The sequence below is a fragment of the Equus przewalskii genome, chromosome X (assembly GCF_037783145.1).
Source record: "Equus przewalskii isolate Varuska chromosome X, EquPr2, whole genome shotgun sequence".
NCBI lineage: Eukaryota > Metazoa > Chordata > Mammalia > Perissodactyla > Equidae > Equus > Equus przewalskii.
The window spans coordinates 33,771,380-33,798,925 of record NC_091863.1 but is presented as its reverse complement, the minus strand read 5'-3'; the positions used below and the strand labels follow the sequence as shown (position 1 = coordinate 33,798,925).

At 41.4% G+C, this 27,546-nt stretch overlaps 1 protein-coding gene across 14 annotated transcripts in view; it reads right to left on the bottom strand.

Moving 5' to 3' along the window:
- Window positions 1-27,546, bottom strand: part of USP9X (ubiquitin specific peptidase 9 X-linked) — a 167,371-nt gene that overhangs the window by 129,894 nt on the left and 9,931 nt on the right. For 6 of the 14 annotated variants that reach the window (XM_070603643.1, XM_070603653.1, XM_070603649.1 and 3 more), the window contains exon 1: window positions 13,553-14,317. The exons of 4 other annotated variants lie outside the window; for them this stretch is intronic. The gene's annotated coding sequence lies outside the window, so the exon portion shown is untranslated. Of the gene's footprint in view, window positions 1-2,109; window positions 2,166-13,552; window positions 14,361-14,730; window positions 14,882-27,546 lie in introns of those variants that run through there. 4 more of the 14 variants (XM_070603652.1, XM_070603648.1, XM_070603654.1 and 1 more) reach the window with 4 other exon arrangements.

Here is a 27,546-nt window from a genome sequence, read left to right as displayed (position 1 = left end):
CCTATTTTTAATTTTTTGAGGAACGTCCATACTGTTTTCCATAGTGGCTACACCAATTTACATTCTCACCAACAGTGCACAGGGTTCCCTTTTCTCTACATCCTCACCAACACTTGTTATTTCTTGTCTTCCTGGTTTATTTCTAAAGGCCAGATTTTAATATGAAGTATTGAATTTCTCAAGAGCAAAGATCTTTACAGACACATTCTAAAGCCAAACACATATATTTTTTAAAAAATTATTAGGAATACTTAACCCCTTATCACTAAGAGATCAATTAAGTTCATTTTTTAAAATCTCTTATTTCAGAGAATTCATTCAACTAGTGATTTTGAGCTACAAGAGACTTCAAGCTGTCTACGGGCCAAACTTCAGATTTTATAGGCAAGCAAGAATTTAAACAGCCAAAAGACCAACAAGCACACGAAAAGGTTCTAAACATCATTAGACACAGGTAAATGAATATTTAAGCCACAATTAGATCTTCCTAAATCTCCACAAAAATGGCTAAAATTAAAAGGACTAACAATACTAAGTGCTGATAAGGAAGAGCAACCTGAACTACATTGCTGTAGGATTCTAAACCGGTCCAGTCAACTACTGGGGAAACCTATTTGGCAGTATCTACTAAAGCTACACACACACATTCCCTATAACCCAGCCATTCCACTTCTGGGTGTGTACCAAAGGTGCCTAAGAAACATGTACTAAAATTATCACGGCAAGACTTTATAATTAGTGAAAACACTGTAAACAATCTGAATGTCCACCCACAGCAGAATGGCTAAATAAATCATGGTATATTTCATACAATGACTACATAGCAATGAAAAAGAAGAAACTAATCAATTATGTGTTTGGCAAAAGAAACGAGACACAAGAGTGCATACTGTATCATCCCATTTATATGAAGTTCAGTAACAGGCATAACTAATTCATTGAAAGACAGAAGTCAGAATATCGTTTTGGGGGGTGGCGGTAGAGCGACGAGGCAGCCTTCTGAGACACTGGGAACGTTCTGTATGTTGATCTCAACAGTAGTTATACAGATGTGCACATTTGTAAAAATTCATCAAGCTACACACTTAAGATCTGTGGACTTGACAGTATGCAAGTTATATATTATAGGAGGTAAGCCAGTCAAAAGATAATGTCAAACTTCCCCTGGGAGCCTAAGGCACTGGTTCTTAAAGTGTGGTCCACTGAGACCTTTCAGGAGATTCAAGAGATCAAAATTATTTTCATAATAAGATGTTATTTGCCATTGTTACTGTCATTCTCTCTCAGGCATACTGTAGAGTTCTTCCAGAGGCTACATGATGTATTATATCACAACAGATTGAAGGCAGAAGCATATACAGAATCCAGCTGTCTTCGATTAAGCCAGATATAGATATTTGCAAAAATAATGCCACTCTTCTAATTTTTGCTTTGGAAAAGTTATTTTCTGTAAAAGTATTATTTACATTAACATGCAGTTAGTTTTGTTATTTTTAAATGCAGACACAAATTTCTAAAATGCTTCCACTTTAATTTTTAATATAGTAAATATCAACGAATATAACCCCACATAAACAAAAGCTCTTTGGGGTTCTCAATAATTATAAAGGGGTCCTCAGACCAGTAAGTTTGAGAAAGGCTGGCCTAATGACAGACGATAAAAGCAGTAAGCTTCTTTTGCTACTTGTCTTACAGTGATGAAAAAGTAGGTATCAACATTTTCTCTGAAACCATCTGTGCCAGACGAAATCACTGCTACTATATTTATCTGCATACTTTCATCCTCAATTCAGAAAAAACAACTTCCCCTGAATATTATTTTCCCTAGCAAGCTACATCACTTTTTAACAGCAGTAAGTTATTAAAGCTTAAACTAGACCTCAGATGAACACTTAACCAAACTTTAAGCTGCTCTGTCAGCAGAGAAAGTCTGTGGTCTCTAAATTCACACTACAAGCACAATTAACCCACAGGACTCTCAATAAAATAAAGCCCTCCAGACAGACAGACACAAAAGAAAAACAAGGGAGAGGAAACATTCCAATTATAATATTATCCCTCCCTCTACTTGTCAATCCAACAACTCCTAAACCTACTAACCCATTTTACCTTTCCTATTTTCCTTTACTTGAAAATTTCTCTTCTTCAGACTCCAGTTTTCTCCACATCTCTAGGGATAAAAGATGAAATTTACTAACTCCTAAAAAAAAAAAAAGGGGAGCTTAAGTCATCTCTTGTCCACACCTTGGGATTTTACAGACAAGAGTAGTGAGGACCCAAGAGGTTAGTTAAGTGACTTCACACACAGAGAGCAGGATAACTGAAACTAAAATACAGCCCCTGACTCAGAGTCCACTTCCCTCCCACTGAACACACCACTTTCACTTAAGATACGACCGCTGGCTTAAAACAAACAAAAAAACCTCCAAAATAGGAGCCAATAAAATTTATTGCAACTATTTAAATAATAAGATTATTCACCCATTCTTGTGTATCCATCTGTTTTAAAAGCTGTAAAATAACACCTATACAAACTATGGAGAGCCCACAGTTAACGTTCTCGGGATTTGAGATCCTAGCTCCTACAGCTGGGGTAGGGGGTGGTAAGGAAGGCATGTGCTTTGATAATCCACTGTTAAGTACCGGAGCCACATTAGGAAAATACAGTCATTCTATAACCCAGACTGCTTTCTCTAGATGACCTTCCAACAGATCTCGACAGCAGCTCTCAGTGGGGAAAGGGAACTGGGGATGGGAGAAGGAGCTGAAGAAGGAAAAGACAATCAAGGTCTTCTGCTCTGCAGCTCAGCACCCCGCTCAACAACAGAGAAGCCAAAGTCAAACTAGCAGCACCTCCCTCATAAAGGGGAGTCCCAGGCACCTCACTCCTTTACTCCATGCCCTAAGCCATCTCTCAGCCGAACTATTCAAACGCTGTCTCAATCCCTCTGCCACCCAACTCTCCAACGCGCCCTCCATGCTGCCATAGGAATTACCTTCCAAAAAACAAACACAAATCTAATCCTCTCTCCTTTCACTTAAATCTGAAGGCCCATCTCGTTACCTGAACAAAACGTTAAAGTGCCCCAACATGGCATTTAAGGTCATCCCTTGTGATCCAGCCTCACTCAAACTACCCTTCTAGTCTCATCTCCCATAATCCTTCCCTCCCAGTATCTCCAGTGTTCCTTCTACATTCTGCTGGCTTTTCTGTAAAAACACTATACTGACACTTCCATTCCTCCATTTCAAGTAGTGGTTCTCAAATTTTGACCCCAAGGCACATTTGGCACTGTCTGGAGACAATTTTAGTTGTCACAACTGAGGGGAAGGAATATTACTGGTATCTCATAGGGACGGGCCAGAGAGCAATAGGACAGCACCCCAAACAAAGAATTATCTGGCGCAAAGTATTGTGGTTAAAAACCCTAATCTCAAATTGCTCCCTTTGCCCAGAAGTCCCTGCTCCAATTCACAGGGCCACCAAATAGGACACCTTCGAAGACCAGCAAAACTCACTCAACCCCAAACGAGAATTTCATCATCTCTTCTACCATTCCATTTTTCAGAACTCCATTTAATACAGCACTTATCACACTATATAATTAATTGTCTGGCCCACTAACATTACAGCCTAAAAAGTAAGGATTAATCATCTTTGTATGCCCCTGTGCTAGAATGGGACTAAATGAATGAATTCAATTGTTATAAGACAGCAATTGCCCAGTTCAAATCTTTCATTTTACAATTTCGTCGAGGTTAAATAACTGGCTCACTAGTTGATAGAATAGTTACAATTGTAACCCAAGCCTTTTGACTGAGGTTAGAGCTCTTCACTACCCACTACAGTGGCTCATCAGACTGAGGGAGGCTCTAACCACCCACAAAGGACAGTTCAGACTTAGAGACTATCAACTGAGTCTCAGGAAACTTCTCAGAGCCACCTTCACAGGGGCTGTTTCTGAAGAAACACAAAGAAAAGAAAATGTAGTAGAATGAGTTAAGACCAAAAGAAAAGCATAAAAAAAGTTACCAGAATTCAGAGAAAGTAAAGACCAGTTCCAACTAGAGAGAATCAGAAAACACTTCATGAAGCCAGCACGTGAGCTGGGCATTGCAGGCGAGCCATAAAGAGGAGACAGAGCAGAGCCATGGGAAAAGGAAAGGCTAAAGGCATCTGTTTCAACCATGGACAGTCGGATTAGGCGGGAGAACGAGAAACAACTTTGGAAAAGTAGATTGGAATTGTATCAAAATGACATTTTTTGGGTAGGACTGGCATGGTAAGAGTTCTGAGGAGTGTCTGGAGAGAGAGCAGGAAGAGATAAGGAGGTACTTGAAGAGCGTGATTCTTGTGGCTGTGAGATGAACATTAGCCAAAGAATCTTTCCCTGATTCTCCTTTCACTGACGATTCTTCTTCCCAGGATGGACTGAGGATAACTAAGGTAACCCTTGAGTAGGAGTAATTCAAGACATCTGACATTTATATCGCTCGCATAACGACATCCACCATCAGACAAGAAATACACCTGCAGGCACTACAGTCTGTTCTTCTTCCAGCCCTCAGTCTGGACCCACAATCCCTCTCGCCCCAGCTCAGCAGGCTCCGAGTCAAAAACTCTCAAGAATTTTGGATAGTTGATATTTATCTACATTAGGACACAGTAAACAGATATATACATACTAATGATTAAATAGAAGGAAATGATATTTTCTGTAATCACTTCCACAAGAGTTTGGGCAAACACTATGCAGAGGCAGTCCCTCTTCATACATAATGCAGTCCTGAAAATGTGACAGAAGTCACATATTTCAAAGCCAAACAACAGATTCACATGTTTCTAGGGGTTTTTCCAACTCTCAGAGTCAGAGTGCAGGAAAGTATTAAAAATCCCTAATTACACTTCACCGTTCACATATAAACTTTATTAGACATTTGCCATACTTTGCTGTTTCGTTGTAATTATTTCATTCACCATTGAACAAAATCAACCAACATAACCAATGAGCACAACCTAACACGCTAAGGTTAAAGATTCATATCCCTAATTAGTTCCCTGTCTCAAGGATATTAAGTTTGAGACCTCCAGCTGATGCACTTTTGTTTTCCACTCATTTTTATAAAAGAACAAAATACAACTGAACTTGCAAATTAACATACAAGACACTAATGTACAAAGACAGCCAGACTGCTGAAACAGAACTGTTCTCAGGCAGGCAATAAAAAGAAACTTCTTTCATCAGCTAATGGACAGAACTCTGAATCTGACTTAAGGAAGGGAGCTTCAGGGTTAACATATATTGTATTAAACAGAGACTATACAAAAGTCAAATGTATCACAGCTGAGGACTAGCTAACATTTTTCAATGGAAAAAGGTATAGAAACAGGAAGCAGAGCTCATTACAAAGTTCTTGTAAGAGATCCTCATTCTTTATATACACATTTGTAATGTGCACTGTTATCTCGTTTCCCAGTCCACAGCACATTAAAAAGAAAGGAGGAAATTAGGACTGGAACCACAACTGACAACAGTGAAAATAACCATTATTGAGAAAATGAGATATCTTAAAAAAAAAAAAGCAAAAACATTAATTCAAAAAAGCCTGGGGCCTTTTAGTGTGTATGTGAACCATCCTGTAAACCTCCAGAGCCACTGAAGATGGTAAGCGACAGGTGTATAAAATCAAAGAGGCCAAAGAGCAATTCAATTATGTTCATGGTGTAGCTGGCACCAGCAAAGAACAAGCAGCCTCTGAAAAGGACACTGAAGAAGCACAGTAACAGAACTGGGAACATAAGGTGTTCCTGGAGAATTGGTAGAGTCCAGTAAATGGAGGATGGGGGAAGAAATAAATAAAAGACGATGGGAAATTAGGTTGGAAAGTTGTATTAAAATCAACTTCATGGGGCTGGCCCTGTGGCACAGAGGTTAAGCTTAGCGTACTCCACTTCAGTGGCCCAGGGTTCAAGGGTTTGGATCCTGGGTGTGAACCTACACCACTCATGAGCCATGCTGAGGCGGTGACCCACATATAAAGTGGAGGAAGACTGGCACAAATGTTAGCTCAGGGCTAATCTTCCTCAGCAAAACAATAAATCAACTTCATGATGAGAGTTTTGAGCAGTATTTATAAAAGCAATACCCCCAAAAAAAGAAAACTGGAGGAGGGAGGAGGAAAATGAAAACAGTGTCTCTGAAGCAGGATGAACAAATGGCACACACTCAAGTCCTGAGGCAGGAGTAAGTAGAGGCAAAGGACATAAGGAAACATAACTTAGTAATCTGATTACCTAACTGATGAGAACTTTTGATTTAACACACATCTACTAACGTGGTTGCTTCTACATGATGGAATTATCAGAGGTGGAGTTTGGGTGTTTCACTTTTTGCTTTTATTCCCTCATGCTCCCCAAACTTTTTCTTAACAATACATTAACTTCATAATCAGATAAAAATTATAAAAAGAAAGTACATAACCTCTTTAGAAAGCTTCCCGTCAAATAATACACTGGTTTAAGTATTTAAAAGTAAGCTTTGATGTTCTGAAAAATTCATTTATACAGAACATTATCCCCAAAGACATCAAATTATTGAAATATTTTAATAACGTCTCCTTCCAATTTAGCTTCCCTTTAACATGAGTATGAAACACCACTGCCCTGCTTTCAAAATGGCGCTCTTTGTCTCACAGACTCTAGCTCTAAAGGGTTTGTGGAAAGTGATTTTTAAATTCACTCTTAACCAGTATCTATGACAGCGACAATTCTGTTTTGCTCACCTTGTATCCCTATCACCTATACCTAGCACATAATAGGCATTTAATATATAAGTGATGAATTTAAAATAAAGTACAAAATAAAGATTCAAGAAAAATTAGATCAAGCGATAAGCCTGAAGAAAAGCAGGATATGCTGGAATTCATCTCTAAAACAGTAATTCTCCCAGGGTGGGTCCATACTTGGGAATTTGTTAGAAATGCATATTCTCGGGCCCTATTCCATACTTACTGAATCAAACTCTGGGGGCAGGGCCCAGTAATCTGTTTTAACAAGCCCTCAGGGCTTGAAAACCACTGCTCTAAACAAAGGCTGGCAAACTATGGTCAGACCAAAGCCAGCCTCCTGTTTTCGTACAGCCCATGAGCTGAGAACGGATTTCACAGGGGAACATTTACAATCAATTTGATAACAAGTAATACTAACTTTAAACCCCAATTAGACAAAATACTGTATTATTAGGCCTCCCCAATTCTATTCTCATTAGACCTGAATTACCAATAAGAGTACTCAATTATCGTTGTATTTCGAACTTCATTGATAGAAAATTTACCCAATATCCTCGATTTTGCCTCTTAGCACGCAAAGCCTGACATATTTATAATCTGGCCCTTTACAGAAAAAGTTTGCTGATCCCTGCTCTGAACTCAGGTGTTAGCAACCAAATCTTTCTACACTACCTTGATCAGAGACGAAATACTCTGTTAGGTAGAACATGGGGCGAACACTATATACTAATTTCCTGCTCTCTGGTATCCAGGTTAATTGAGTAGACTTGCTTAGAAGTTCTAAGTAACTAGCTGAGACAAAAGACCAGAAAAGAGAAATGTAACCAACAACCTACACTTACAACTCTCAATAACCACCAAAGTCAGTAGGAAGGAAATGGGCAGAAATAGGACAGGAAAGGAAGACTTCTCCTACTCCTTTTCTTCCTAAATTTCCTTCTCTTCGCACTTCCCAGGCTCTGTGGTTGAGGATGAAATCCAAGACACCCAGCTCCAAATCATCCCAAGGAAAACAATTCCTTGGATAACGGTTGGTCAATATGGATCTAAAGTTTTGAAACCTTACACAACTGATCAATTACAGAAAGGCTAAACTGAAAAGGGCCATATATGACAATACATAAATTTTGTACAAGTAGTTCCAGGCAGTGAAGTCAAATACTCCCCCAGATTTTGCCATTAAGGCAATCAAGCAGTTACTGTCAACAACCCTATTATATGTGCTCTCTAATACACAAACGTAAAGGACAGAAGCCCTGACCTTAGCATGTATTATGAGGGATAGAGTTAAGTGTGAATTTTATGAGAGTGACCACAAAGGTAATGGAATTCAAAGAATTTAGTAATTAATGTGACTTGTTAGATACGGAAATACCTTCATTCAGAAGGCAGTCTATGCACGCTACCTTAGTCAAGTTACTTCACCTCTTTGAGCCATGTTCCTCATCTGAAAAACAAGGAGTTTGACTAGATCTAAGATTCCTTCCAGGACTGCTCAATCATAAAAGGATTATCAGATGAAGTTAAGTGACTCCAAGTAATAAGGAGAATTAGCAAAGAAATAGAGAAATCATACTGAAAGTATAATATCGTGAACTGATTATTCATCCAACAAATAGTTACTGAATGTCTGTGTGCCAAGCACTTTCTAGGGGCTAGGGATACATCAGCGACTTAGGATCTTGAGTCTCATCAGAGGGACGCCACCAACCTGAAAGAATTCGGAGGACAAAATTAATCAAAGCATCTGAACACCACAAAACAAACAAAAAGACAGAAAACCACACAAACAGTGTAGAGAGAACTGAAAGAGCATCGATACAGAAAAGGAATGGCAGGGGGAAGGGATGACACCAGAGTATGTAATTCCTGGCCCAAAATTAAAAACATCAAGTATAGCTATTCCTAAAGACAACAGGCAAGAATTCTGAAAGAATTAATTACTACTGTACTTGACATCTGGGTCCACTGGAGAAGACTGACACTCAGAACAAAATTCTATTTAACTTATTTAAAGACACTGAAAGGTAAAAGGAAAATCCCATTGGCTTATACCATAACTAGGTATATTTCTTACAACAACTTAATTCAGTCTCCTTCTATGAGACACAAGAATGACAAAATTAGAGCTAGGAAGGACTTTAGAGATCAGCCAGTCCGATGCCCCTCATTTCGTACAACGTCAGTTTCTGGATAATGGTAATCTCTACAACAGTGTCTGGCACATGGTAGGTGCCCAATAAATATTTGCTGAGTGGATAAAAAGGAAACTAATGCCTTAACAGATATTAATGTTAGTATTAAAGCTGGAACCACAACTCTTAAGACGGTGCTCGGTAAGGGAGAATGAACAAATCTATTTTACGCGTGCGTGTATAAAATCCTAAGTGGAATTCCAGTCTCTCTCAACTATTAACTATTTGGTGTTAATATTTGTAGTCTCTGAACTTTTCACTACAAATTCAGTCACTGGAATTTTTGGCAGTGTGACTGAAAAAACTAAACTCAAGCAAGAATGTTACTACCTAATGGTAGGACACAAAACTCAGAGTCTCAGATCTCCCCTTACCCTAAAATGAACTGCAAAAAAAAAATCCCCAGTGGCACATTCGAATCATCTTTTGAATTTTTTAACACCCAGTTCCCACCCCAAATCTACTCAATTATAATGTCCACAGAGTAAGACCTAGGCAAATACATTTTGGAAAAGCTCCACATGTGATTCTGTCCCCAAGTGAGGTAGAAAACCACTGTTGGACAGTGACTGAAAATAGAATCGGAAACCCATTTGCAGCCGAATACGTGTATTGTGTGTGCGCACACACTGAAGCCTGCAAGTCCAGCACAGGCACGTTTGGAGAATCGATTTCGGTAAGATATCTCATCTTAACAGTATACTTTTTCACATTTTATTCCTTCAAAGTAGATTACGCTGGCCATTACTTTATATTCAACAGTAATGCTTAAATGATAAATTCAAACTCCAATGCACGTAAGTATCATGAAATCTTTTCTCCTTATGATAGACTTCATAGCATAAAAAATAGGACAACAGTGATCATTAATTCAACAGAAAGATCTCTGATAAATCTTGTGCCACATTAAGAATGCTCACAGATCCTTCATCAGCAAGCTTTCCCCAGCCCATACAGAATTTAGCACAGCGGACCAAGGGAATTAGGAGAAATCAACACCAAATAGAGCTGTTATTGCTGTTTCATTCGTTCCATTATATTATCAACTAATACTATAAAACTGCAAAATGAAAGCCTTACTTTTGAAAACTTTTTGTGAAAATTACACTGATTTTCTAAGTGTTTCTAAGATTTTTAACTAAGCTAAATAAAACTAGGAATTCTCAAACTGAAATAATAGAAGTTCACATGATATTAAATGTTCATTTATGGGATGATTTAAATAAGTTACTGGGAGACAAATGCCTGGATTTTGCATCTTTTAGGAATATTAGTTGTCTAACACTATTTTAGTCATAAACACACTCACCAGCTAAACCATCAACCTGAATATGTTGGGAGACACCTGGAAGGGGAAGAACCTATTTGTTGCAAAGCTTTGGCATCTCCCTTGGTCAACCAAGATATCTCCCAAATTGCAGACTATTGTCATATTTTAATTAAAATTTTAATCTAAAGCTACGCTAGTACAGGAAACAAACCAAAAGTTCTAAATGTTTTTTAAAAATAGTAACCAGTGTCATTTCACTAATGTGGCACAGTCGTCGAAGCACCACTGGTTGAGACTGACAACCTGAGTCCCTCATCTGTATAATGGAGATAGCACTATCTACATAAGGTAATAAACGAAAAATGTTTAACAGTGCGGGCACATAATTAATGCTCAATAAATGACAATTATGCTGATAACTGAAAATAGTTGAGGAAAAAAACTATCTTATTTATCCATTTGAAAGTTCAGTAAGAACATGCTAACAGCAACAACCCAACGGTTTTCAACCCTGACTGCATATGAGAATTATCCACAGTGCTGTTAAAATATACCTTTGCCCAGGCCCCATATCAGACCAATTAATCAGTCTCCGGGAGTGAGACCCAGGCACAGTGTATCTTTTTTAAACTCCCCCAAGTGACTTTAATGTGCAGTCAAGATTGAGGTCCAAAGCATTAACCCTTTCCCAAATACCAACGTTACATCCTGTTAAAACAAGACAAGCACTTAGCAATACAACAGCTTTCAAAGACACAGCTCCTAAAAGCAGCAAATAAAAACTAAAATTCTGTTTTTCAATTTTTGAAAAAAAAAATTTCAAGATTCAGCAAACTCACCAGAAAAACGGGAAATATACTGCAGGCTAGCATCAAAGCACTATTTTCTTTCAGAATTAAAAAAACATCAACTAGCTCAATAACCACAGAATAAGATATTCCCCCCAGGTAATTACCCAGAAGACAGACAAGAGGACTAATTTTTTAACATACACACTCATATATATTTCAAACAACTTCCTTTAACCTGATTTAAACAAAGATTTGTTTCAATATTAAAATTCTGAAAGTATAAAAACTTTATCAGTTGTAAAATTGACCTTATAAAATAATCTAAAAGAATGCTTGCTTGTGTGCAACTAATCAAGAACCTGATAACTAGCAAATTCATGACAAACACCCATTTTCAAAAGCTGTAAGCATTATTACTACGACGTCAAAGAAAAATTATCTTTGAGGAGATATCCACGAAATCTCTCATCTTCTTGAGATGTCAGAAAATTTATTTCAAGATCCTGGAAGAAAAAAGATCCAAAGTAAATCCTACTTGAGCATTCCATCGATAAAACAAGAGAACCATGGAACACCAACGAGAGATCCCAATAATTTGGTGAAAGGTAAAATCTGCCCTTGAAAGTTACTTTCTGAAGAATTCAGATTCTCGCATGCACTGTTCTTGCTGTTAATCTCTCCAGAAATTTTCCCCCTCAGAAACTACCAAGGTCAGCAAACAAAAGGAAGAAACAGCAAGAGAACATTAAGATAATACGTTAAGAACTACAAGTTAAACGTTCGTGCAAAAAATAAAGGAAAAAGGGTAGGGAGAAAAAAAAAAGTATGGTCCGAAAGTCTTATTTTTATATTAGAGAAAGCAAAACATATCAGAAACATTTTGAGTTCACCCTTGGTACACCAATTACAAATACTTCTGGTTTGCACTCTATCGAAATATTGGAACAACAAAGCTTAAAGGGTTAAAGTCACCAGAATGACAAAGCACATGAGTTTTAAAATTGAGAAAACAAATACTGACATCTTTGTATATATAATACACAAATCTTTAAGAACTTGGAAGGCATTCGCTGAAACCAAAATGGCAGCCCACTGAATCAGTACATCAGCGAGACCTAAAGGAGAGTACGTTGTCTCTATTTTTAAGTTCAAGTGTGCGGATTAAGCAAGCCAAGCTAGTCATGGTTAACGAGCCCTTGCCAAATAATCACTAAGAGCAGCTAACGAGCTCCAAGAGAGAGTTAAGTACCTGCTAAAAAGTTTCCTAATCAAGGTACCCCAGATCCTTCCTCAAAAGGAAGGTATAGAAACAAAAATTAGGTAGACTGAGGGGACCCAAGTTTCCACGTAAAAGAACGCTACAAATATTTCCCTCCCTCCAAATCAAAGCGTGAATATTCAACCTACATCTACAACTCGCTCAGTTAAATTCAAAGACAATCCGAAGAAATTACACACACCTGTAAACTGCACAGTGGAAAATCCAATTAACGCCCTAACTGTGAAACTTTCAAAAAATAATATGCTTAATTTAAGCAGGTTCTATCGGGCATCTTAAGAATTCCCGGATAAGTTCCAGTCGCCACGGAAATGCATACGGATCTTACACAACAGGCGTACACCTGCGCCCTAACTCTTTACCTGCTTATTTCACAATGAATGAAAAATACACCGTTTCTCAAACCTGAAGCCTCGCATCCCAACAATCGCAAGGCTTTATCATTCACAAACTCGCACAAGCGAATATTTCTGCAGAAACAGTTAAAAATAGAAAAGTGGTGGATCTAGGCTGGCTTGGAAGCGATTTCGGCAGCAAAACATCTTGCGCGGCTGTGGCCCTGGGCAAAGGCAGGGGGGTGCGGGAGGTGGAGGGAGGCGATAACCCGGCGCCGGCTCCCAGGCCACAGGGCGCAGGAGAAGCTGCGGGTTATCGCGGGAGGGTGGGGGGAGGCGGACAAGTCGTCGGGCCTGATAGCCAGGCGTCGCCGAGGCCTAGCTCTCCGGCTCCAAATCACTCCACCTCAGTAATGGCGTTTGGTGTCAAGTGGAACGAGCCCGGGGAGGCGAGCGGCGGCGAGTGCGCCGAGCGCCGGGCTGCAGCCCCAGGGTCGGGGGCCAAGAGCCCCCGGCGCCGAGCTGGCCCGGGATGCGGATGCGGGGGCTGCACGCCGCGCCGGGAGCCTCCATCCTCCCCCTCGGCCCCAGCCAGGACGGAAAGGGGGAGGAGGGGGAGGGACGGAGCCGTCAGCCATTTTCCCTTCCAGTCCAAAACACACACACACACGCTCCGGGACGCCGGCTCGGCCCGGAGCGCAGCCCCGCGCCCCCGCCCGCGCCGCGCGCCCCCGGCCTGCGGCGGCGGAGGGGCACGGGGCAGCCCCCGGGCGCGGGCGCGGGCGTGGAGGGAGGCCCCGCGCACACGCACACCCCCCTCGCCGCCTCCCCTCCCCTCGATCCAGCTGTTGGCCCCGGAAAAGCGCGTCGTCCCGGCGCGGCTGGCTACTCACCGCACGACACGGGCGTCTTCTCTTCAGCAGCAGGGCACTCAGAGGCGGCAGCAAGGCTCAGTCCCGGGGCAGGGCCGGCCCTGGGTGCATCCCAGGCCCAGGAGGGACGGGCGACAAAGTGTGTCGCGGGACTGCGGGCGGGAGGACCGCGGGCTGCACGGGGGCGCCGGGACAAGCGGCTCGCCGCGCCCGCCCTGCAGCGGCGGTGGCCGCGGCCGCCTCCTCCTCCTCCTCCGCCGCCGGCGGCGGCCCTCTTCCCCCTCTCCCCTCGGGCTGGGGCTCTCCCAGGGCGCAGACGGGCTCCGGGCGGTGCGTTTCTCCTGCGTCACCTCCTCCTGCTCCTCCTCCCGCAGTGGCGGCTTCACCTTCCCCTGGTCGCCGCCTCTGTCCCCGCTCCGGGCCTGGTCGCTTTGCAGCGGCTCGCTCCTCGCTCCGGCGCCGACCCGAGCACCGGGCGCTAAGGCGGCCGCCTCCCGTGCGAGAGGCGGCGGCGGCGGCGGCGGGCTCCCGCGAGGCCCGGGAGCTGAGCAAGGCGGGGAGGGGCTCCGCGCGGCAGAGGCCCACAGGGCCCGGTGCGGAGAGGCTGCCGCTCCGGCGGCAGCGGAGACTAGCTTCCGCAGCCGCGGATGCCCGTCCTCGTCAATATGGCGGATCCGGCAAACCAAAAAAAAAAAAAAAAAAGACTCGGCCAGTGGCGGCGGCGGTAGCGACGGCGGCAGCAGCAGTGGCGGCGGCGGCAGCAGCGCGGCGGCGCAGACTCCCACTAGCCCCAGCACCGCCCAAAGCCCCGAGGCGCCCCGCCCCCGACAGGCCCCGCCCCCCGGGCCCGCCTCCCGGCCCTCCTCCCCTTGCCCACCCTCCCGGCGCTCAGCTGCTCCTGCAGCTTGCGCCCGCTTCGCCCCCTCCGCCCAGGGCTGTCGAGCCAGAGAGTGGCGCGTGCCGCCGGGGGAGTCGGGCCTGGCGAGACGCCTGGAACCCGGAGAGCTGGGGTGGGGGAAGGGAAGACAATGCGGTAAAGAATGTTCATGCAGTTCCGCTTCTTCCAGCCGGCCCTTCAGGGTCGCGCTACGGCCAGGAACTCTGTACCATACCCCTCGGCCCCGGAGCAGTGTCAGGGCAGGGGTGGCACGAGGACGGGCAAGGGTGGGGGAAGGGAGGCCCGAAAGGATCTGGCATACCACACCAGAGAAGGAGCCGGGAGGTCGGGACTGGCAGGGTGTGTGGCTAGGACAGGGTTAACAGCGCGAGCCACAGCTGCGTCGCTCAGAGTTTGACTTGGGCCGCTTGTTTTTGTTCCATTGTGAACCGTGGCCCCGCCGCCGAGTGCCCGGATGATGACGTCACCAGCCTCCCCCTTTTCCGGGATTGGGGGGAGGGGTAGCGGAAAGACGAGATCTGGAGCCCATGCGCGGGGCGGTCGCACCCACGGTGCCTGGGGGTCTTGGCAGTACTGCTGACCCGCGTCACGTGGCCCCTGGGCCGGCCAGGCCCACGAGGCGGGGACGTTGGGGGCGGTCGCAGTACAAGGTCCCGAGAGCGTGGCCACCTGCTCCGCGCCGATAGAGGGAAGGTGTGGCTATCTACTGCGGCGGGAAGGGGGGAGAGTTAGGAGTGGGGGCCTTCCCCCCACCCTAGGAAGCAGGTGCTCTGAGAAACTCATTCACATGATCCTGCAGCAGCAGTACCCGAATGTACTTGGGCTTCCGCACAGCCCGACTGTGATCGACCATAGGTGCCCTTAAAACAGAACAACAAAGAAAAAACTACAAAGTGCCACGGACTGCATAGCGACTAAGCAGTACTAAATGTAGCAAGATCAGCCTCTTTTGCCAAATCATCGGCCCGATTCAGTTAGAACCCAGAAGGGCCTTGTGAACCCATGACATTCACTATGTCATGGACTATTTTCTACATGTTTATATTCCAAAGTGAAGGTTAACAGGCTAATCTCAAATAGATGGAGGGCTTGGAACAATTCTGTACAGTCCCTCGGATGCCCAAATGAAGAGAAAAGAAATGCAGTTCTTAATTTACCACCGATTTCCTTTTGATTTAAAAATGCTTGTGGACATCAACTTGTATGCAAAATCATAGCAAAATCCTATAAAATAAGGTTATTATATTTTGTATAGAACAGTTGGATTTAGTTATAATTATGTGAATTTGTAATAAAGGGTTCTTAAAGTGGAATGTAAGCTAATTTAGGGTGACAGAGCAAAACATTACTAGTATCTTAAACTTTAAAACTATTTCTCAATACAGTACTAGACTATACAAAGGTTTACCCAGAAAAATTTTCTAATAAGGTGTCCAAGACACAAAATTCCTAGCGCTAATTCATAGCACATTTTATCTTGTTTTTATAATTACTTCCATGAACGGCTTGTCTTCTCCACTAGCTTATGAGCTCCTAAAGGGTGGACACTACCATCCATGTACACTGTTGGTTTGATAAGCGCATGGTTGTTTTATTTAATCCTCAGAACCCTGTGAGGTAGCCAGAACAGATATTGCCATCATTCATTCTAGATAAGGAAACAGAAAGGGTAAGTGATTTGCCCGTGGTCACCAGGCAGGATTGGTAAGTGTTGAACACAGGTCTTTTAACCCTATCAAAAGTGCACCTTTAACAAGGCTGCCTGCTCTCACCAATTCTATTCGACGTTGTACTTGTGGTTCAAACCAGGGCAAGAAAAAGAACTAAAAGACATCCAGGTAAGAAAGGAACAAGTAAACTACCTCTGTTGCAGATGACATGGTCCTGTGAATAGAAACTCCTGAGGAATCCATTATAAAAAACTATTAGAGCTAATAAACGAGTTTAGCAAGGTTGAAGGATATAAGATCGATATTAAAACATCAATTATGTTTTTATGTACTAGCAATAAACAATCTGAAAGTGAAATTAAGAAAACAATTCCATTTACAGTAGCATCAAAAAGAATAAAATACTAATGAATGAATTTAACAAAAGAAGTGCAAGATTTGTACGCTGAAAACTATGAAACATCACTGAAAGAAATTAAAGATAACCAAAATAAATGGAAAAACAGCCCATGTTCAAGGATTAGAAGACTTAATATTGTTAAGATAGCAATACTCCCCAAATTGATCTAGAGTCAACCCCACCCCTATGAAAATCCCAGCAGGCTTTTTTGCAATAAGCACATGAAAACATGTTCAACATCACCAGTCATTAGGGAATGCAAATGAAAACCACAATGAGATACCACTTCATACCCACTAGGATGGCTATTATCAAAGAAATGGAAAATAAAGTGTTGGCAAGCGATGTGTAGAAACCAGAACTCTTATACATTGCTGGTGGGAATGCAGAACGGTGCAGCCACTGTGGAAAACAGTTGGGCAGTTCCTCAAAAAGCTAAACATAAAATCACCATATGACCCAGCAATTCCACTAAGTATATACTCACAAGAATGGAAAGCAGGGGCTCAAACGGATACTTGTTCACCCACGTCCATAGCAGCATTATTCACGATAGCCAAAATACAGAGAAAGTCTAAATGTTCATCGACAGATGAGTGGGAAAAAAATTTGGTATATACACACAATGGAATATTATTTAGACTTAAAAAGTCACATATTGTGTGATTCCACTTAATGAGGCACCTATAATAGACACATTCATAGACGGCAAGTAGAGTAGAGGTTATTACCAGGGGCTGGGGGAGACAGAATGGGGAGTAACTGTTTAATGGGTAATTAATGGCGTTTCTGTTTAGGCTGATGAAAAAGTTCTGGAAATGGAAAGTGGTGATGGTTGCACAATGTTATGAATGTACTTAAAACCAATGAATGGTATACTTTAAAATGGTTAAAATGGTAAATTTTATGTTATACTTATTTTACCCCAATTTTTACAAAGTGGAAAAAAATTGAATTTCAGATGGTTTAGCCTATAAATTACACTCCCACCAGCAGTTCTAGGAAGACCTAGTCTGTCAAGTCAAGCTCACCAGCAACCAGCTCCTTCCTACACTGTGGAGCACCCGTGTACACCTTGGCTCCCAGGGTGGGTGTGGCCTACAGAACTGCCCACTTTTCATACCTTCCACTCAGTTAATGGGATAGGAAATGAACTTGAGTTAAAAGGCTAGGTTCAATGCCACAGTTTAAAGACCATATAGTCCAGGGCTTCCTTATTTCCTGTTTTGGTTTCTCTTTTCTAACACTTGTCCTTTAACTTTAAAATTGTAATTTTTTTACTTCCCGGTTCTGCCTTTGTAGGACAAAGACTTATTATGTTATATTTCCTCATAAAGTTTCCCATTGCACTCTTATTTTTCTCTCCAGAAATGCTTGATAAGTGTACTCATTGTTTACTAGGACATTTAGCTTAAAGAATAGACAGAATTTCCTGGATAAGTTAATAGTATTTAATACTTTCAGTGCTACAAATTTCAAAGTTCTATAGACAAGGAGTTAAATGCTTCATACCTGTGGAAATGTTTTCTGGGTTAATGACCAAGCTAATATAAAAGAGGAGGGAGTGGGGCCAGCCCCATGGCCTGGTGGTTAAGTTTGGCGTGCTCTGCTTTGGCAGCCCTGGTTCATGGGATTGGATCCTGGGCATGGACCTACACCACTCGTCAGCCATGCTGTGGTGGTGACCCACATATAAAGTGGAGGAAGACTGGTGCAGATGTTAGCTCAGGGCTAATCTTCCTCAGCAAAGAAAAAAAAAAAAAGAGGCAGCTTTGATAATATGTCCCCTAGAGAAGGCTTTGTGATTTGAATGGAATGAGGAAAGTCCACAGGATTTAATATTTTTAATATAAAAATATGATAACTAAGAATCTAAGTAGATGGTCCCATTTCATCTTCTTTGATGACAACAGGCAGAGAACGTAGCTAGGGAGGACAAGGTACAATATAAAAGATCACAGCTGAGAATATGCTATTGCTCATGGATATTCAATTGAATTTTAGACACCAGTGCCTAGAACAGACATGCTTAAAAATAGTCTGTTCATCCTGCTGTGAGAGAACCTCTCTGAAACTGACCTATTCTCAGCCAGGGACTTAGATGCAGAGTCCAGAGTATTATTTCACTCCTTTTACTCTAGTTTTTGGACCTCGGGTTTTATTTCAAATTGGAAGGGTTCTATTTCATGTATTTTATGTAAACCACCACAGTGCAAAAGCATCTGATCCTTTTGTTTTTACTGGCACAGTCTTGCTTATTTCATCTAGTCTAAGAACTCCATATTTTCCCAGTTGGAAAATAACATCTACGCCTCCTGAGAAGCCTGGATCTTCCCTAGCACCAGTTTGTGGCACAAGTGAAGTGCCTCAGCCCAATTTAGGGCTGCTCACTGTGCCTCACTCCTGACCCTATGCTAGTTCTAGTAAATTCAGAGCTCCTTAACAGTGGTCTGACTCAGCTCTGTCCACGTGTCTGTCCAGAAGATTCCAATTTTTCTACCTAAAATATAAGCCTCATGATTTAAATGTAGACCTGCAAAGTCAACCTGATTTTCTCAATCACCTTCACAATCAAATTTGCACTGCAGTTTTGGTCTAAATCGACCATTTGGTAAGTCAAGTCAGACATCAAGCCAAATTCTCACGACCGTCTCTCTACAGGATTGCAGCCTGGTGACGCTTCAGCTCCATCTTGCTTTCTGCTTTAGCACACGCTCCTATTTCTTCTTGGCCAGCCTGGAAGTTTTGTAAAAAGGCAAATTTTCGACCAACTCTTCCTTTTGCTAGAGTTTCTTCAAAGTCTACTCTAATTTGCAAATATTATTGCATATCCCAGAAAAAAGCAAACACTGTTAAGCCCTAAGGTCTGATCACCAATTTCAACGTGTGTGTGGGAGGTGGTTTTTCTCACATCACCAAGTAATGACTCTCTGACACCAGCTGGGTGTCCTACCATTCAACTCAATTCTGACACTACGCACCCAGAGATAGCGTCAGATCGCGCAGGTGAAGGGGTCCGTCCCACAGGACTGCCATCTACCTCAGATACTAATTTCAAGTCCTGGTTGTCACCTGTGCTTCTGACCAACCACCTATAGACTGGAGGTTTGAATGACCCCTTCTTTGGGTTACAGGTTAAGGGCTCAGGCCTACAAGACCGCTGCCCGCCCCTCTTCAGACGCCAGTCCCAAATCCAGGAGGTCACCTATGCTTCTGACCAAACGGTTATAATTCAGGGGTTCCCAAGGAGGCTTGCTTTGATTAATTTGCTAGAGCGGCTCACAGAATTCAGAGAAACATTTTACTTATTAGATTTTTTTCTTTCCTCCAATAACAGGGCAAGCATAAAATTCTAGACAGTTTCTGTCTGGATACCATGTTTTAATTTAGTAAGATCCAAATTAATGATCTTGTAGTATATGAATTAGTAGCAAATGAGCATGTCTGTTTATAAGCTTGCGATACTGTGATTTATAAGAAATATAAACTTGGTTATTCAGATGAACAAAATGTATTTCTCATATGTATTTGGTCTTTGTCCACGGTTCCTGGCTCACAGCTCCCAAAATCCTTGGAATTTCCTGAGTGATAACAGCAATAGGAGCAGCATCTTTTGTCATAATATTTCAGTCCCTGAAACTTTATGGCATTTGTCAAATCTACAGTATTTGTAAGAGAATTATTTACAATCTAGTCTCTCAATACAGTTGTTTTGAACATTTTAGAAAAATCTGTTACTAAACTCCTAAATCATTCTTAGTATTAAAGTAGCTTCAAGTATTATAAGTATTACACGTAATGCTATGTAATCAAAAGTCAGTTCTAGATGTCCTAGCATGCTAACATTTGCTGAATGTCCTTGGAAGTGAATGTTTGTTTTAAAAAAGGATATGTGTATACACCTGCCGGTCTTCAAAGAAAATGCAACTTTTTTCTTTTAAGATTGGCACCTGAGCTAACATCTGCTGCCAATCTTTTTTTTTCCCTTCTTCTTCTCTCCAAAGTCCCCCAGTATATAATTGTATATTCTAGTTGTAGGTCCTTCTGGCTCTGTCATGTGGAACGCTGCCTCAGCATGGCCTGATGAGCCGTGCCATGTCCGCGCCCAGGATCTGAACTGGCAAAACCCTGGGCCGCCGAAGCGGAGTGCGCGAACTCAACCACTCGGCCACGGGGCCAGCCCCAGAAAATACCATTTTAAAAGATTAGTGGAAAATACACCAAAATTATAGCAAATGACTGGAGCAAATAACAAAATCATAGGACTGACTCGAGGGCTCCGTTTCACACAAAGCTTTCTAGAATCAAGAGAGGAAGGGCTAAGGGTTCAAGATAAAGCGGTTCCCCCAGGTGATTCTACTGCAGGCTGCTCAAGTTAAGATTCACGTCCTTCAGGACTTCTAAGACAAGACTCATTTGCTCAGAATATATACATTATATATATGTAACATATAGACTCATATATAATTGCATTATGTATACTATATAATAAAGTGCTATTTGTCTTAATATATTCTGCAATTCAAACTTTTCACAAATGCAAAGAGGCTTTCTTTCAGCCAAAATTGGTGAGGTTTTTTGTCTTAATTTGTTTTTGTATTGTAAACATTGCATTTTTAACTGCTAGATACAGCTATTCTTTCTTGGCTCTTAGGTATATTTTTTGCCTCATTCTTTTAGATAAAATTTATTCATTTTAGAAAAAATGCCAACGATGATTTGTCAACTCTATAGCATCAATTCACTCCCTTCTTTATACTTGTGGGCTCATTTCAGGACCTTTTGCTTCTTTTTGGGGTTGACCTAGGCCACCACGGCTCTGGTCTTGGGTTTGCAGACTCAAGCGTCTGCAGAAGGTTCGTGGCTGCACTGCTCACTCAGTTTGCTCAAGGACTGGAGAAAAACTACACTGTTTCCAAATCAGCCAGTCTTTTCTGCTTGGTCAAGTCCTTCAACAAACATGAGATTGCATATCAAAAGAGGGATTTATGGGGCCAGCCTGGTGACATAATGGTTAAGTTTGCACACTCTGCTTCAGCAGCATGGGGTTGGCAGGCTCACATCCTGGGCACAGACCTACACATTGCTCATCAGCCATGCTGTGGTGGCGTCCCACACACAAAATAGAGGAAGATTGGCACAGATGTTAGCTCAAGGCCACTCTTCCTCAAGCAAAAAGAGGAAGATCGGCAACAGGTGTTGTTAGCTCACGGCCAATCTTCCTCACACGCACACACACACACACAAACGTGATTTATGATAGCTTTTAAATATGTGCTAGAAATGGTAGTATAACAGGTGGTATAACCAACAGAAGCAAGCCTGGTCCAAACACCGTTCTGTAAAAGGGTTTTTCACTTAGCTTGCCTAATTTAGACACCAGGAGGCTAAACCAAACAAAACCTGCACGTTTATCACAAACAAAAAACATTATGGCAGATGTAATATGATGACATTACAAAATGTCTAGCAAAAGGGAGAAATTCTCCTTATTTCCATCACCAAAACCAATGACCACTATCATTTTTGTGTACTTCCCTCCAGATGTTTTTTGTATGAATAGTCCCTTAAAAAATTTATAGGAATAATGCAATCAAATTAAGGATGTTTGGTAAATTGAGAAACAAATAACCCCCATAATGCTAAAATGTGACTGCCATAATTTTGGTGTAATTTCCACTAATCTGGTAAAATTTCATCTTTCTTTATTTTGAAGATCAGTAGGTGTATATGCATATGCTTTTTTAAAACAAACGTTCTTCGTTCACTTCAAAGAATATTCAGCAAATGTTAGCAGGCTAGGACATCTAGAGCTGACTTTTGATTACATAGTATTATATTGGGTGGATGCAGCATAATTTGGATAAGCCAGTCCTTTACTCATGCACATTTGGCACATTTTTAATCTTTTGCTATTATAACAAAATGCTGACTTTCAGTTTCCAGTCCAACATGGAAGGAGCTTGGAAGTCAACACTCCCATCCTCACAACAAGAAAAAAGTTGAACAGACTGAAAATCAACAACTCCTCTTATATCCATCAGAAAATACAAATACAGAGAATCACAGCTTATCAGAGCAGAAGCCTGGGAACTGAAGCCTGCAGCTGGAGCCAGTACCAGGGTAGGAAAACTTAACACTGTAACTGATGAATTGGAGGCTCAGTGTCGACAAACTAGAGAGTTAAAAACTGCAGCTGGGGTTGGGGTGGGGGGGGTCCAGTCTTAGGAGGGCCCCCTCCTAAGGGGGAGGAGGAAATTAACTTAACCTTTTCGATAATGCCCTGAACGTTCTGTTCTCCTTAACAAAGGCTTGTCCTCAAGGGAAACTTTTTTACCAGTGCCTAACAACCTTGGGTGTTACCAGAGCCTAATGCTTGGGGGGGGGGGGGGCACTCTAACCTTTTACAAGGGGGAGGGGAAATACTCAAATCCAGCCCCCTCTAGCCTTCCTGTTTCACCTAAAGGGGTGCAGGGGAAAGGCATGAGAAGAACTTGTGAAGGTCACAGCTCAGGGGTCCAGACTCACTAAAAGACCGAGACTTAATCATATGACTATAGAATGCTTCCCCCTTGCCCACACATTACCACATTACTACAGGGCCATTTACTGCAGTTCCTTTTTCTCAGTACATCACGTCCAGCTTTCAACCAAAAATTACAAGGCTTACCAAAAGGCAAAAAACATAGTTTGAAGAGACAAAGCAAGCATTAGAACCAAACTCAGATATGGAAGAGATGTTGGAATTATCAAACCTGGAATTTTAAAAAAATCTATGATTAATATGCTAAGAGCTCTAGTGGGAAAAGTGGACAACATGTAAGAACAGATGAGTAATGTAAGCAAAGAGTTGAAAATTCTAAGAAAGAATCAAAAGGAAATGCTAGAAATAAAAAACACGGTAACAGAAATGAAGAATGCCTTCAGTGGGCTCATCAGTAGAGTGGACAGAGCCAAGGAAAAAATTAGTAAGCTTGAATATATGTTAACAGAAACTTCCAAAACTTAAATGCAAAGAGGAAAAAAGAATGAAAAAGAACAGGATATCCAAGAACTGTGGAGTAATTACAAAAGGTGTAAGATACACATAATGGGACAAATAGAAGAAGAAAGAAAAAGGAACAGAAGAAATATTTGAAGTAATAAAGACTGAGAATTTTCTAATATTAATGACAGACACCATACCACAGATCCAGGAGGCTCAGAGAATACCAAGCAGAATAAATGGCGCCCACCCCAAATCTATAGGCATATCACACTCAAACTGTAGACAATCAAAGACAAAGAGGAAATCTTGAAAGAAGCCAAAGGAAAAAAATACCTTATTTATAGAGGAACAAAAATAAGAATTACATTGGATTTCTCTTCAGGAACCAAGCAAACAAGAAGAGAAAAGGGTGGAGTGAAATATTTAAAGTACTGAAAGAAAAAACCACCAAACTAGAATTCTGTATCCAGCCAATTATTCTTCAAAAGTGAAGTGGAAATAAACACTTTCTCAGATAAAGCAAAATTGAAGGGATTTGTTGCCAGTAGACCTACCTTGCAAGAAATGTTAAAAGAAATGCTTCACAAAGAAGGAAAATGATGTAGGTCAGAAGCTTGTATCTACGTACAAAATCAAACAGCATTAGAGAAGGATAAACGAAGGTAAAATAAAATATTTTATTTTTCCTATTCTTAATTGCTCTAACAGATAATAGTTTGTTCAAAATAATAATGTTAGCAATAATAATAATAGTAATAATAGCAACACTTAATAAGTATGATAGCTTATAGATAAATGAAATGAACGACAGCAATGTTTAAAGGAACGAGAGGGAAGAATTGGGAATTCTTTGTTATAAGGTACTTGCACTACCCCATGAAGTGGCATAGCATTATTCAAAAGTGGATTTGGCCTAGCTGTAAATGTATATTGCAAACTCTATGGCAACCAACAAATTAAGAAGTATAATTGATGTGCTAAGAGAGGAGAGGAAATGTAATCATATAACACATTCAGTTAAAACCAGAGAAGGCAGCACCCCCATGTTCATTGCAGCATTATTTACAATAGCCAAGATATGGAAACAACCGAAGAGTCCATCGACAGATGAATGGATAAAGAAGATGTGGTGTATATATATATATATGTTATTCAACCAAAAAAGAACGAAATCTTGCTGTTTGCAACAACGTGGATGGACCTTGAGGGCATTATGCTAAGTGAAATAAGTCAGACAGAGAAAGATAAATACCGTATGATCTCACTTGTATGTGGAATCTAAAAAAGAAAAACAAGCTCATAGATATAAAGAGAACAGATTGGTCGTTGCCAGAGGTGGGGGAGGGGAGCAGAATGAGTGAAGGGGGTCAAAAGGTACAAACTTTCAGTTATAAAATAAATAAGTCATGGGATGTAATGTACAGCATAGCAACTATAGTTAATATACTGTATTGCACATTTGAAGGTTGCTGAGAGAGTAAATCTTGAAAGTTCTCATTACAAAAAAAAAATTCTTTATGTATGTTGATGGATGTTGGCTGGACTTATTGTGGTGACCATTTCACAATATATACAAATATCAAATCATTATGTTGTACACCTGAAACTAATATAGTGTTGTATGTCAATTATACCTCAAAAAACAAACAGGGGCAGGCCCCGTGGCCGAGTGGTTAAGTTCATGCACTCCACTTCGGCAGCTCAGGGTTTTCCTGGTTCGGATCCTGGGAGCAGACATGGCACCGTTCATCAGGCCATGTTGAGGCGGCATCCCACATGCCACAACTAGAAGGACCCACAACTAAAAATACACAACTATGTACTGGGGGGCTGTGGGGAGAAAAAGGAAAAATACAAATCTTTAAAACAAACAAACAGAGAAGTCAGAAAAAAAGGAAACAAAGACAAGGAACAAATATGGTAAATATTAATCCAACTATATCAATAACCACTTTAAACATCAATGGTCTAAATACGCCAAATAAAAGACAGAAAGTGTCAGAGTGGATTAAAAAAAATAAGACCCAGCTATTTCTTGTCTACAGGAAACCCACTTTAAATATAAAGACACAGATAAATTAAAAGTAAAGGGATGTATGGGGCTGGCCCGGTGGCACAGCAGTTAAGTGTACACGTTCCAACTGGCGGCCCAGGGTTTGCCGGTTCGGATCCCAGGTATGGACATGGCACCGCTTGCCAAGCCATGCTGTGGTAGGCATCCCACATATAAAGTAGAGAAAGATGGGCATGGATGTTAGCTCAGGGCCAGTCTTTCTCAGCAGAAAGAGGAGGATTGGCAGCAGTTAGCTCAGGGCTAATCTTCCTAAAAAAAAAAAATTAAAAAAAAAAGTAAAGGGGTGTAGAAAGATATACCATGCTAACACATCAAAAGAAAGCTGGAATAACTATATTAATTTCAGACAAAAAGGCTTCATTGAATATCATTGGACATATACTTTTTTTTTCTTGTTTAGAAGACAGATGATCTTTTTTTTTTTTAAAGATTTTATTTTTCCCTTTTTTTCCCCACAGCCCTCCGGTACATAGTTGCATATTTTCAGTTGTGGGTCCTTCTAGTTGTGGCATGTGGGACGCCGCCTCAGCATGGCTTGATGAGCGGTGCCATGTCCACACCCAGGATCCAAACTGGCGAAACCCTGGGCCGTCAAAGTGGAGCGTGCGAACCTAACCACTTGGCCACTGGGCCAGCCCCGAGATGATCTTTTTTCCTCTAAACTTTTGTGTTTTGTCTTGTTTTCCTCTTTTATTGTGGTATAAAATGCATACAGTAATGTGAGTAAAATGTATTAAAGAGTATAGCTTGATGAATTTTTACATACATACATACCTTTTTCACATTGTTTTAACAGCGTTATCAAATAATTTAGCAGTTATCATGTGCTTAAGCACTGTTCTAAGCATTTTACATGTATTAATTCCTTTACTCCTCATAATAAACCTATAAGTTAGATACTATTATCGCCGCATTTTAGAGATGAGGAAACCATGCACAGATAGATTGAGCATTTGGCCAGGGTCATGTGGTTAAGTAGCTCAGAGCCAGAATTAAGACTCATGCAGTCAGGCTCCAGTGTCTGGGCTCTTACTTCAATACTCTAACTACATATAAAGATAATCAGGGAAGGGGCTTTAGCCCAGTGTCTGACGTACAATATTAAGTGCTCAATATTATCATCATCATGTCTACTGCTATTATTACTATTTCATTGAATCTGAGGAGCCATCAATTATAACATACATTATTATTATTTTTTTCATTTTGAACTTAGGAAACTCTTTTTTAAAGATTTTATTTTTCCTTTTTACCCCCACAAAGCCCCCCGGTGCATAGTTGTATATTTTTAGTTGTGGGTCCTTCTAGTTGTGGCATGTGGGATGCCACCTCAGCATGGCCTGATGAGCAGTGCCATGTCCGCGCCCAGGATCCGAACTGGCGAAACCCTGGGCTACTGAAGCAGAGCACGCGAACTTAACCACTCAGCCACGGGGCCGGCCCCTACATCATTATTTTAGATGCTACTGACAAAGAAAGAAAACACTGTCAGTCATAATAATCGAAGACTGTATTGAGTGTTGTAAAACGTATTCCAATTTCAAAGATGTGAAGATGTGAAAAAAATGTACATTGTAGAATGAGTGAAATTCAGTATTATTGTATATAGAATTTTGTAGTTAGTGTTGGCCAATGACTTTAAATACTTCTATGTCCTGAGGGCCCCAAAATTTATATTTTCAGTCCTGACCACTCCTTTGAACTGTGAAACCTGCATATACAATTGACTATTTAATGTCTCCAGGTAGCGGTTCCCAGACCCCTCAAAAATCACACGCCTAAAACCGAGTTCTTGATAGTCTTTACCATCTCGGTATACGACAACTCTATTCTTCCAATTACTCAGGCCAAAAACCTTGGTTGGCGTCAACAAATTCTGATGTTTCTACCTTCAATATAAATCCAGAATTCAGCCACTTCTCACCAACCGCACTGCCAATACACTACTCCACAGCACCGTGGGGCAGAGATTGCTAGCTGCTCAC